General features: G+C 43.2%; 1 protein-coding gene across 2 annotated transcripts in view; it reads right to left on the reverse strand.

Annotated features, from left to right (window-relative positions):
* The window catches only part of GPRIN2 (G protein regulated inducer of neurite outgrowth 2), a 28,701-nt gene extending 15,732 nt beyond the window's left edge, over positions 1-12,969 (reverse strand). The window contains exon 1 of one of the 2 annotated variants that reach the window (XM_075423011.1): positions 12,888-12,969. The gene's annotated coding sequence lies outside the window, so the exon portion shown is untranslated. Of the gene's footprint in view, positions 1-3,425; positions 3,738-12,887 lie in introns of those variants that run through there. The other variant, XM_075423013.1, reaches the window with a different exon arrangement.
* Between the last annotated feature and the right edge of the window lie 371 nt (positions 12,970-13,340).

A 13,340-nucleotide genomic window follows, 5' to 3' on the forward strand; every position in this document is an offset into this window, starting at 1 on the left:
AAGGAACCGCAAAAGTGATCCCTGTATTCTACAGGCAAGGTGATGGATACGAAAGGGGCAGTGAAATCCAGAAGTCTTTCCAATCTGTTAGCTCCTTTCTTGTTGCTAAATCAACAAAAGCACTCCACCCCTTCCACAGTTTAGAGGCCATTGAGGACCAAATAAAACTGCTAAAACAAGATGCATCTTGTTCCTTGACAATATTTCAAGATGTACTTATCCACCCTGTTCAGTCACAAAAACCGAACTTTCCCAGCAGATTCTTTGCAGAAAGCAATAAAATAATTTTTAAAGACTAAAAGAAATCCAGTTTACAAGAGTTAAGGTGGCTTTGTGCATTCATCATCTCTCCAATTTCCACGTCAGGTTTGCTTAGTCTGAGCTGAAAAGGGAGTTGGACCTCTCAGTTCAGCTCAGGTGACCTGGGTTCTGTCACTCATGCACTGTTGACTAAAGCTCTGCAAGTCAAATGAAGGTCTTACAACTGCTCAATCCCATTAACCGTCATTTGCACACTCAGGTGTGCCATTGCTAAAGCTTAATTAGCAAATATTCTGCAGATAGAGAAATACTCCTGCTCCTTCCTATGTTTTGTATGAAGTGATCTTTCTTATAATGCTTTTTTGGTGCAGAATGATGCCTGGATGTAACTCACGTGCTTAATGCTCGCACTCAACACCACGCTAGCAAAGACCTCACTGATGGCAACTTTAGTTAGCCTGTCCCTATTGCCATGCTCTGACTATTTATACCTAAGCAGCCCTAAAGTGATTTTCTTGTAGTTCCTGTTGCTAAAGATAATTTCTCAGTGGAACCTTATTCTTAAGAACTTTAAAAGCTTTCGTAAAGAAAGAGACCACCTTCTTCCCCACCATCCCCTAGGGAATCAGAGGATACTCCTAAAGGAGTATTCTTAACCGACATGAACTGTCAGTTGCAAAGCTTTAACCTAATTCCATAGTTATAATGCATCCATGAGAAATATCGCATCAAACAATGTTAACCAGAGAATGGCTCATTTAGTGTCTCTCCGTTCACTGCCTTCTCATTTTATCCCTCATGCAGATATTCCTGACCGCTGTACTCCAACATCTATTTTCATTCTCCCCCTCTTTTTGCTTTTACGAAAAGATTTCTCTCCCTCTCGCCACTGAAACACTCCCCACTCCCGAGGAAAAAAAAGACTTTTAAGAGTTTGGATGATTCAGATCTTCCAGCATTTTAACAGCTCAAAGAGAAGTGTTTTCACATATGATACTGTATATGCATATAGCTTTACAGTCCACACCAGTTAAGAAACTCTTATCACTGTTCAATGAAACTGCAAGGATTAACAAAAAGGGCCAGAATGGTTTGGGCCTACAGGCAACAAACTATCCTGTACATCTGCTCAAGACACAAACTTTTGCTTCTTTTAGGAAGTAAGAGAATTGCCCAATGGCTTGAAGGTCACCTGCAACAACAAAAACTATGGCATATGATGATAAAAATAGGATTTTTGGTTTTTCTGATTAATTGAAAAAGACACTTACAGAACACAGAAAATTAATAAGTACCATTCACAGTGCTCTGTCAGGTTCCTGAGCCTTTGAAAGCATCTTTCCAAGGCTGCATTGTCCTGCAAACCGTATAACCGCTTGCAACATCCAAATACAAGGGACCAGACAAGTACACTCCATCCTCATTTTAAAACATTAGCTGCAGGGGAAAGGAATGGAGAACTCAGCCTCTTTAATCTCCAGCAGAGCTGCTGAAGAAGGAAGAGGATCTTGCTGCTGTTCTGCACCGAACTGACCAGCCTGCAGACAGGTCGAACACTGTCTCACTGCTACAGAAAAAACTCTGCTCATCTGGAGTGTTTTAAAGCTGTCTCCAAGTTACCCTCTGTCATTGCCCTTAACAGAAAGAAAATGAAACTTCAGAAGTATAACAATCATCAATAGCAATGTTCCATCCTCCCTCATACACTTTTATTTTTCAAGGGTATTTTGAACATGTATAGTTTACTACGGAAGGAAAAATGTGGATTTGGTACGGTTATCTCATGTGGAATTATCATATTTGGTATTATAAACCAGCTCAGACATCACGAGGCTATATGCAGTTCACTGCTTCTGTTGTTTATGCAGCCCTAGATAACTGTCAGATAAACTGAACTGAAACTGCAGCGCTCTCTGGGGTACAGCTAAGATAAAATGTCTGCATGGCAAAAATCAACAAAACCCTACAGAGTAACTGAGCCATAGCATGAAAATGCAAAGTCCTCATCTAATCCACCCTCATAAATGAAACCTTCCCCAAACATAATTCTTTTACACAAAGACTCCGTGCAGAGGCCTCTGAACTCGGATCTGACTGCAATCTAGGTCCCGCAGACATTCAGACACACGCTTCACCTTATGCACGCAAACAACTATTTGCAAGCTTTAATCAACATCTTGGTGCAAGGAAATCACCGATATTTTTGTGTGAGATGATGCTTTGAAGCATGAGTCACTGGAAAAGAGGTAGATTTTGATCTTTGTGTGGTCCATCATATTAATGCATAAACTCAACATCTTAGAAAACATGTTTATCCAACGGTTATCTTTCCAGTCACTTTACGTGCTTAGAGTTCTCTCCTTGCCCACCACTCCCTCCACCCTTTTAAACCTCTTCCCCTAAAATCCAGAAGTGCTTCAGCACAAATTCTTACTTTCAGTCATAGGAGCTTATAGACTACAATGTATACACGAAACACTCTTCTACTACAGTTTCTGATCAAAAGTTACTCTAGTGACAACAAAAAGTCAAACCGTATCAAATCTTTGACTTTGGAAAAGACATGTTCCTGTTTAAGAGAAAAATTTGTTGGTCATTCTAAATAGTCATTGATTGTTTATCTAGGAAAGAAGAGTGTAAAACAAAGATGATATGCAGAAGGCATTGAAATATTCCTCAGTTTTTCTCTAGTGTTGGACATTAACTTCTTAGGAATTTAAAAAACGTAGCACACATGATGGGATAAACAAGGCAAACCATTCTCTGGCAGATTAGTACTAACAGGTAACCATTTAAAGCAATACAATTTACTCTTTGGGGTTTTTTCAGTATGAAAAACCTCACACACACACACACACACAACATAATCAAAAAGCATCGCTGTAAACTTGCAGGCGTGTAGAAGAATAAGATGAATGGGATTATGGGGGTTTTTCTCCCCAAAGAAAGTGACAAGCACATTGTAGAAACACTTGCTGAAAGACAAACACATACACATCTAAGTGAAAGACACCAGCACAAACCCCCCCTCCTTCTGCAGAACTACATTAAATTCAATGAAAGCTCAGAGCCATAGCTCCCATCATTTTAGTAAAAGAGAAAACTACTATTTCCTGGGCTTTTCCGCCCAGCTCCCAACCCCCTGCTGTCAACACAGCACTTACAGAAGCCTGGGTCTGTCACTGTGCGGCTCCTCTCCCTTCCCCTCATCTGCTTTGTTACTCTCAAAGACCTGCTGGCAGAACGGAGGGACTCGGTGTCCTTACAGGAGACAAGAGAAGGGGCAGTGCATGACGCCCGTGGTCCTTACCTTCCCCCCACTCAGAGACTGCACATCCAGCTCCCCTGTCCAAGACACATGGAGGTTATTTAAAACAGATGCTCAGAAATCTGAGGAGAACGAAAGTCAAGCGAGTTCAGATTTCCTTTAGAAACTGGGCCCCTCGATCCGCCCGACGCTGTTGACACTAAGGCGAGCACACGGTAAGGGGAAGGAGGAGGGATTGTTAGAGAGCATCGAAGGCAGCAGACCAGGAGATGGGGTTTCCTCTGCCTCGACGTGACGCCCCTTCCTGCCCCCCGCCTTGGCTGGAGAGGAAATAAAATGGAGCCTAGGAGGGAGAGAGGGAGGGAGATAATCCTGCGGCTTCATCTGATTAGAGAAACTGGGCCTGTGCGGAGCCGGCGATGCTGCCGGGGAAGCACAGGGAGGGGAGGCAAAGAGGGGCAGGAAGAGGAGGAGCAGAGGGGGAGGAATAGAAATGATAAGGGGAAAAGGAAAATTATAAAAGGTACACAAAGAGACTGGCGCCTGGGCCAAGCCACCCTGGACACATTCAGTTTCTACCCTCAAGTGAATGTGAAATCGCCAGGAGGAAACACCCATTGCTTCTGGTAATCCGGGGAGGTCGAAAAAAAATAACAACAAAAAACAAAAACCCAGAATGTGTCAGTTGTATAGGCACGGACTAGGAATAAGGACGTCCCAACGGACTGAAAAGAGTGAGATTGGGCCGAGCAGGGAGGAACAGAAAAAGCAGTATGCTACAGATAGTTATCTAGTTTGTCACAGACAGGACACAATTTAGAACAAATTTCCTGTTGCAAGTCTTTTTCCAGAACCAGTTTCCACTTACTAAAACAAAGCTCAGTTGAACCGAAGTGACTTTAGACAGCCCGTATCAGCACGCGCATCAGGGTGTTTGCGGCTGCGGCCTTGGTTGTCCTCCCACAAGCTGCACCCCCAGCCCTCCCTCCCATGCCTTGCGCAGGCGCCCATGGCATGGCTGCCCACCGACGTGGGCCCACCGGCACCTCCGTGCTGCTGTAAACAGTTTCCTCTTTCACTCGCCTTCACCAGCTGCTACGCTCGGTCCTTTCGCAGGCACCGCTCCTTGTCCCCACGCCGCGAGCTGCTTTGACTTCCTTCTGGCCTACTCCCCTCTGTTTAAAGCTTTGCACGAGACAGGCTGGTTGGTTCTCTGATGGGGCAAAGAGAAGGATGCCAAAGCATCAAAAAATTACCCTTTCAAGCCCTCTTTCTCTCTGTTCAGGAAGGAGCTAACACCTTTCCTGTAAAACACAGCACATTCTCGCTTTGCTCCCAAGTCTTGACCCGGTTCCCTTCCGTCACTCCTAGCTCAGCTGGGAGGAATTCGTGTGCAATTTGTTCACGTTTCTCCGTACGCGAGCCCTGGAAGGCTGATATTTGCTGTCTGTTGATTTAAAGCCTCTTAGCCAGTGAAGCTGTACCTGCAACCAGGCCAGTTTTAGCTTAATGCATTTCTCGAATATGTTCTAGTCCACGACAATAATGTAGCCCTCCAGGAACAAAACGCTGTCTCGCGGGTAACCCTGCTCATTTGCTGAATGTCATCTGCCACAGTCAATTTGGATCAGGTCTTGGATATCTCCGCTGTAAAGTATTTTTGAGTGTTTCTGAAGAGTAACAGCACTTTAGCGCAGTCTGAGAGCGCCTTCAAGACAATAACTAATGCACCACAGCCAAACTTAACTCTTACTATGCCTATGAGCAGCCAGAAGCTCTCCACTCCAGACACTGCTAGCCCCTTGCTGACATCAGCATTCTGTGTGCAGTGCCAGGTTTTCAGTTTTTGCTTATGCTCGGATGCGCAAAGTAATTCCAGCCAGTCCAGTGCAGAAGCCAGCACAGCACGTGTGTTCACACGTGCTTGAGGGAAGTGGAATCCCTCCAAGACTGAAAACATAAAACTGACCATCACCTTCCATTTGATGTAAGAAGCACAATTATTTCTAACAGAATTTTACAAAAAGCAGTTATCAGATAAGCAATATCACAAAAACTTCTAATTAAAATTTTAGATAAACATGCAACACCTGTAACTCAAAGATAATTTACAGATAGAATCCATCTGATCACATCCTAATGTTCTACTTAAGAAAGCAATACCCTTTATATATAGATGCTTAACTTTTTAAAAATACTTGCAACTCTAGACCATCTTCCCAAATACGGGAGTTATTTAAGAAAGTGAGCTCTTCGCAAATTCTCAGACTTCCCAGTACTGACTGCCTAAGAACCAGACCCAGAAAGCCCACAAAGTAGCATTTAGGTATCCATGTCCACACAATCCTCCGAATCATGACCCACCTCTGCTGTCATTTCCCAAAAAGTGTAAACCGGTGTCATTTCTGCATTCTCTCCCCCTCTCCCACTGCTCCCGGCACTCACCGGGCTCCGCAGTGCGGCCCTCGTGCTGCGGGGCGAGATGAGAACTGTGCTGAGGCAGAGCCTGAGTACATGGGGGGTGTTTGTGTGTAAAACCACACCAGCTTGGACTGCCCTTGGCTGCTGTGGAACCATCTGCTTGGGCTAGTGTGCGGAAAGGCTTCTAGCCTGCACAAGGGAACACGGGGCATTCACAGCTTGAAGATCCACTGAGGACTAGGGAAAAAGTGAGAACAGACACGGCAATCTTTTCTGGTGACGAGTCAGTATGGGGACAGGAGACTGGGGTCCAGTTGCTGCTCTGAGGGCGAGTTGTTCATTTAATCCGATGAGCATTCTGTGGCACAAAAACTGAGGCGGAACCCTTCGCCTAGAGAGCCTTGGTACACTACAACGCATACGACAGCCTACTAAAAAGCCACTGTTAACAGGCAGTAATGGCCTCTTCATGGACTCCACTACTATATACTGAAGATAGACAGGTCAATAGAAAAAAGCCATTTCCATACATCTAACAAAGGATATGCCAGGTTGGGGGCAGGGCGTACATCTCTTTTTAGAAAAGCATCGCTGTCAGACACATTTTGAGTGTTTATATCTACTGAGCAGCATGACGACTTCTGCTCCTTCTGCCTGGGAGAAGATAACCACTGGTTAGACAGCCCGGCTGTAGCTACTGGGGTCTATGAATAAGCCTCTATTCGGCAATTTTATTTTTCTGTGAAAATGAAGATGATTTGCGGGGGTTCACCTCATCTGTTGGTTTTATAAAGATTTTTTTGCGAAATCTGCTAGGTCATCTGCGTTCATCTTTCTCAGGAATAATGCTGTAACACTACCGGCACGACTTTTTTCAAGAAGCGACAAAGACGTAGTACTCCTCTTAAAGGGATTAATCTTTTTGAAAGCTGTCAGGCTTTTCAGTACTGTGAAAACTGCTGGTTTTGAGCTGCGTCATCTTTCTTTTTCATCTTGGATTTAAGAGCAGCTTTCTCAACACAGCAGACCTGTTCTTTTGCCTTCATTTCGCCCTGGCAGTTTGCAAGGCAGCCTGCTGATATAAGCAAGCTCATAGATTTCAGAGGCTTAGTGAATCTCTGCACAACGTTCTTTTTGTTTTGGTTATGAAATGAATAGCACAACAGCTGATTACAGAGAATGCACACAAGATCCCTCCTTTAAGCATGTTTGGTTATAAACCAAAGATTTCATGACATGAAACGTTAAATCTCATCTTAAATCAAGGGACTATCACATGGGCACTCTGCTCTCACTTCTCTCTTCCCCAGATCTCATTTCCTCCCACGCACAACCACCAGAATGTCTCCCCTGTTCTCTACAGTTGTTTAATAGCCAGTAGCAAAAAGCAATAAATACTTGCACAAAAAAATAACCCTTCAAGCCAGTTTTGGGGTAGCTTTAAGCTGCCTTTCGTGCAATAAGAGCTTCGGCCTTTTTGAGAATTTAATCACATGTTTAGCTTCGCTCTGCATTTCATCGCTAGTCTTCCATCTGTTCCATTACTCTCAACTGGGAAGGAGGCAAGCCAGCACCACATAAGCTGGCAGGGCTCCCAGGGCCTGCTCCTAGAAAAAAACACCCAGTACAAACCACTACACTTTGAGAAGTCACCAATAATTCTGTCCTACGTGACTTGTCCACCAAGACACTCTTGCACATGTGGATCTGCACTCTTTTCAAAAGCACATTCATGTATATACTACACCTCTTTAGCTGATTTTTGCCAGCTGTGATTAAAGAAAATGATCTGGTCTTTGGATGACAAATAGAAACAAAAGTATTGGAGCCTTTTCTAGACCTTAGCCGGTGCCCAGGGCCGAGTGCTGTGAAAAAGCCTGCTGTAGAGACAGTTACCTCTACTTAATGGGACTCAAGCATCTAAATAAACACTTGAATTTTGATGCCTCAGTCCCCAAATGGAAAATGAGGAAATGGTATCAGCAAGAACCTGGGGAAAGCACCAAGGAAAACACTGCACTAGGGGAAAGTACTGCAGCCCGGGAGCATAATTTCTGACCCTGATGCACTTTGAAAAAAAAACAGCTTTGCAGCTCCAAGAAAGGCTTTGTTTTCACACACGACCCAGAAGATTCCCAAGAGTTCAGACCACAGTCATCATAAGACAGCTGTCTGTTAGCCCCACAGCCTGTGGATTGACTCCAGCCCACTCAACGCCCCTAACCCAGCCTCCCTTTCCCTGGGCAATATGCACGGGCAGCACAGCCATCCCCATTTCTGCCCCATGCGGCAGGATCCCTCCCATCTGAGCTCCTTGACTCTTTCGAGTGAGCCCAGAGGCGAGAGTATGATGGAAGGAACAGAGACAGAGGACAGAGGCTTCAGGAAAGTTGGGGCAATGTGAAGAGGATTTGGATCCAGTCCCTGTGGCTGCCTGTATCGGACCGCCCTCCTAAGGGGCATGACCCTGGGTTAAACGAGACGGAGACCAAGCTATTATGCAACCCGTACACCGGAGTGACATTCCAAATCAGACACAGGCTGAGAGCAACAGCACTGTACGCTAAATAAGGCTTGCACGAATAAGACCTATAAAGCAGCGCACGCAGATTTCAGAGCAGCCCCACAGAAAGGTAATGATGCTGTTTCAGGGGTACCCAGTGCCAGAGGCGGTCCAGCGAGATGGACTGTAAGCCCCAGGCTAGCTCTGCCTGCAATAATCTGCAGGGTTGACTCTGTGACAGATTGAAATGCAGTAACAGTGTTTATGCAACTAAATCTTGTTCTAATCTATTAGTTTATGTAACCTTTGCTCATGGACATACTGACTCATAGGTCTCTGGAATCTAAAGAAAATCTCCTTTTTTAACTCTCTCCCATCCTTTGACCCCTGGCTGCCAATTAAGCAAATAGATTATCAGAGATCTCGTTCATTCTCTGAGGGACATCAATAGGGGGAAAAAAAGGTATCAACTAAAGTCCTAAAAACCAGTGTACTTCTCCATACATAAAACCAAAGTTACACACCAAGCTGGCTAATGGTAGGCAGGCGGCCTTCAGGTCAGCATTTTCAACCACAGAATGTACCATCTGAACTCCAGGCTGGGAAAGGGACAGAAATTGTTTACTTAGCTCCTAGGGAAAAAGTATTCTCTCTAACATTCAGACATTACCTTTCCAAGTAAAGCAAGGCAACAGTATCTGTGGGAACAACATCGATTCTTCTTAGCTTGAAAGACTTACCTTCATCCTTCTTGCATTTCCTAGAACATTTTCACATATATTTTAAGTGAGGAGCTAACAACAGGAACGGTATGTGGCATTCTTGCTGCAGCAGTCATGGTTCTAGTGATTACTACATGAAGAGTGCCCACATCAGCTGATTTTGGCCCTTCCTGGCTAGGCTTTAACCTAGAACTGTGAAAGGATTTGAGTGAAGATGAACCCCTTTTGGCTTTTTGGGGTTGTGGGTTTTTCTGGTTTGTTTTTTTGCTGCCAATTGAATCGCTCACACAACTGCTGCAACGTTGCCCGTGTGACACTCGTTACCTACGCAATACCTGGTTTAATTTCTAACCCTTTGTACTGAGGATTCACGCACAAAGCTGTTTGGTATCACTTGGAATTAAACGTATTTGGAGTCAAATCCCACTGTATTAGGTGTATTTAGGAGAGGTCATTATGCATTTTTGATGCATACTAGACACTATCAGTACTAGACAAATATTCTGTAAATGGATCAGATATTCCTTATTATTTGTTGCAAAAGCAGTATAAGAACAGGCACAGTGCCTTTTTCTGCTAAGTCCCTTGACATGTGAGGATGGCCCCCGAGCGGATTCCATCATCCTATCGAACTGTTTGTTGTGGTAGAGACAGAAGGTTCTGCACAACACACAGCTGCGTTTTAGCTCTGCCCGGTGCGGTGGTTTGCCAAGGAAAGCCAGCACCCTCCCTGCAGTCTCTCGACCGCGCCGCAAAAACAAAGGGATCACTTAATACAGATGAAATAACGACTTCATTATATGAAAAGTTTATTCTGTTTTCCCTACGCCCAGAATTTTTAAAATTTTTTTCTTTGACCCTCAAGATCTCACTACAGTCTTGCCCAGGCCACTGGGCACCTTTTTTTCTTTTTTTCATACACAAAAATGTATGGGATCACATTGTAAATCTGTTGTTGCTATACGTGGAGTGGTTTTAGGTTCACGCACATGCAGGAACAACCAGAAGTTAAAGCAAACAGATCTTCAGCTTCAGTAGCTCATTCCAGTTGTGTATGCTCCCAAAAACAAAGAACAAATTTTGCCCTCAGTGAAAAGCTTGCATCGCATAAGGCTGTACAAATTAGGGCCATATGACATATGGGATAATTGCTATGCCATATACATGATTTTGTGCTTTCTTGTGCTTCACCTAAATCTTTAGATGCATTCCTGTCTACAGATTCATCTGCCTGCTTAGCAATCCCTCCCCATTTGTCTTTGAGTACTGATACTTTATTTCCACTATGTCTGGCCTAAATCCATTCTTTGTTCCAGAGGGAGTGAGAGTTGGGAAATATTGCCTAAAATAAAAACTAGCCTTGCCATAGAGCAATGTTTGTTGTTATCGCTACAGCTGTATGAACAGTTTATTTTGCATGTGTACATAGGTAATCTTGCAAGGCCTCGTGAAAGTTATGAAGTTTAGACTACTATTACCACGGCTAGGTGGTGTACAAAACTGGAACAAAAAGCCAGATATTGCCCCCAAAAAAGCTTTAAAGCCACGGAAGCTGGAGAGTCACAAGTCATTTTCTCTGCGAAAATCTCTACAGGCCTTGTGCACATCATCTGTGAACTTGGAGCTTATTAATAAAAGTCATTTTAAAGGAGCATTAAAGGAGCATTTTGTACTGTTTTTTCTTAAAACAGAAACAGCTGGTAACTTTCTTAATGGAATTTACACTAGCAAAAAAAAAATCCACAACCATCCAGTAAGAGCAGACTTAGGATTTCTGAAATTCCTATGGTAAAACACAAGAAAAGTCAGTTGAAATAAATAATAGTTCACATTTTCTGCATTCTGTTTCATACAGAAGAAAAAAAAAAAGCCACCTTTAAGTGAACTTTTTGGTCTGCCCTATTGATTCACACCAAAGCCCAACTTTGGACAGGAGGTGGTGCTACAGCTTGCATATATTTTATTATTGGGCAACACCAAGTTAAAGCATACTAGAAGCAAAAGGAAAAGGTAAAAAAACAGAGAAACATTGAGTTCTGTAGAAGTGCCGACATGCGGACTTCACCTATGTATACTTTCATACCAGTAGACATACATTAACGCCGCTGAAAAGGTCTGTAAGAAGGCCCTAAAGAGAAAGCAAATGCACTGTGTGCTCGTGTCTGACAGGGACTTCAAACACCTAGAAAAAGACGAGTGTCCAGGCACTAAAAAGCCTGTCTCACACAGCATGCCCTGCAAGCTGTAGCAGCTTTCCATGTGCCCAAGGCTCCATTGCCCAGTTCGGGGCCAGATGGAAACCGATCGGACCGGTACGCTCAGGCGGAAGCTTCGCGCAGGTCGAGAGAGCGTCCTGCCAGCCTCTCCCTGGAGAAGATCAAGGTTAGCTGCGGGGTCAGGGGTTTGGCTGGGCTGAGATGAAATACCAAAGCAGGAATCCAAACCCCTTAGCTAGGTTAATGCTATCTTCCCCCGCCTTCTTTTGAAAGGGAACTAACAACCAGCCCCCAGAATGAATCCAAAGGGCATTTTACAACAGAGTAGGTCTTTCTTTCACGTCTTCCTTTCTGAAACCATCAATTATCCATAGCCTGCTAAAGCTAAGAACCAGATGTTAGCCCAAGGCCAAGAACAGACAGTTGGAAGAATTCTTGTCTCAGTTACACAAGTGTGAAACTGGAGGAACTCCAGTTATTAAACAACCTATTGAACTACTACTTCAAACAACTTTTGTGATGGATAACTGCCAGTAATTAATGCTGGTGCAGAAATCAGGAGCCTGGGAATGAAAGGCACTATAGAAATTCTAAGTACCCATTATTTCTGCCATTCACTTCTAACGTAATCTAGTTGTTGTAGTTCGGGTACCCATCAGCGGTCCATGCAGACCCTAACCTACTGCATCAGTGACTGATTCACCAGCCTCAATAAAATTAGTCACATTTTAATTGGACAAAAAAAGCCTACCTCTTCCTAGACGGCATTCTAGATGAAGGTGCCACCACTGCGAAAGTCAAAACTCACAAATCTAAGGAATTGGCTGCAAAGGCAGAACAACTTGAATACATTTCACTTAAAATGCCTGAATATAAAGATCATTGTCCAAATGGAATTAAATTAAAAAAAAAAATAATTTAAAATCCTTTAATTGAAAGGGATCTGTTGTAACTTTAAGATTATTAACAAATTACAGTAGGGATTAGAATTGAGAGGGAAACTGTCAACTGAATTATGCTAGAATTACTTCTCATTAGAAGGATCTACTGATGCTTGTGATTCTACAGCTCTATCTTCTTTAAGTATTTCTCCATCCTCTGTCATGGAGTGTTCGTACAAATAGCATTAAGTAATGACATGCAGTCAACTTGATTGTAAACAGAATGGTATAAAAGATGCCGAGCAAATATTTCACTAAGATACCCAATTTAAAAAATTCATACATTTCAATTTCACCCACTCTAGTGGAAATTGTAAGAATATCATACAATAAACAATGCAAACATGTTACTTAAGTTGGCGTCTCACAAGCAATGTTACAACACTGTTTTTAAATTAACACATTTTAGAAAACTGTTTTGTGACAGAATATTCTTTAGCTTGAGTGTTCCAACTTTTAAAATCGATTCCCTAAGAGACCATAATCCATTTCCAACTCCTCTTTCTAGTTTTCAGAGGGCTTAAGAGCAACATTTCAGCAGATTTTCAGGCTTACCTTTTCTACACATCTCTTCCAGTGACCGTGTCTGCCTTTTCAGCATCGGTTTCAGCTTTGTCAAAGCAAGAAGGTGGCCCCCACCTGAGCAGCCATAAAAATGGTATCATCATTTCAGCGCTCAAAACAAGACTAACTACCAGCAAAGCAAGGAAATCGCACAGGGGTGTCAGACATACACAGTAAAAACTACAGCATTTGGTGTCTCCCTAGATGATGAGCTATGCAATTTCATGAGAATGTATATTTTCAACAACAGGATAGGAAAGTGCCACCAGAGTTAGAAAAACAGAACACGAAGGAAAACATACTTCAGAAATATGTATTACTATCTGGGGGGCTGACTGATTACTTTTATTGCTAATACTACAAAAATCATTAAAAAGCAGGGAGAATGCAGCAGCCTTTACCCTGTATTCTAAACTAGGATGTTTTGGCCATTATCCTGAATTA

Source organism: Opisthocomus hoazin, chromosome 6, assembly GCF_030867145.1.
Source record: "Opisthocomus hoazin isolate bOpiHoa1 chromosome 6, bOpiHoa1.hap1, whole genome shotgun sequence".
Taxonomy (NCBI): Eukaryota; Metazoa; Chordata; class Aves; order Opisthocomiformes; family Opisthocomidae; genus Opisthocomus; species Opisthocomus hoazin.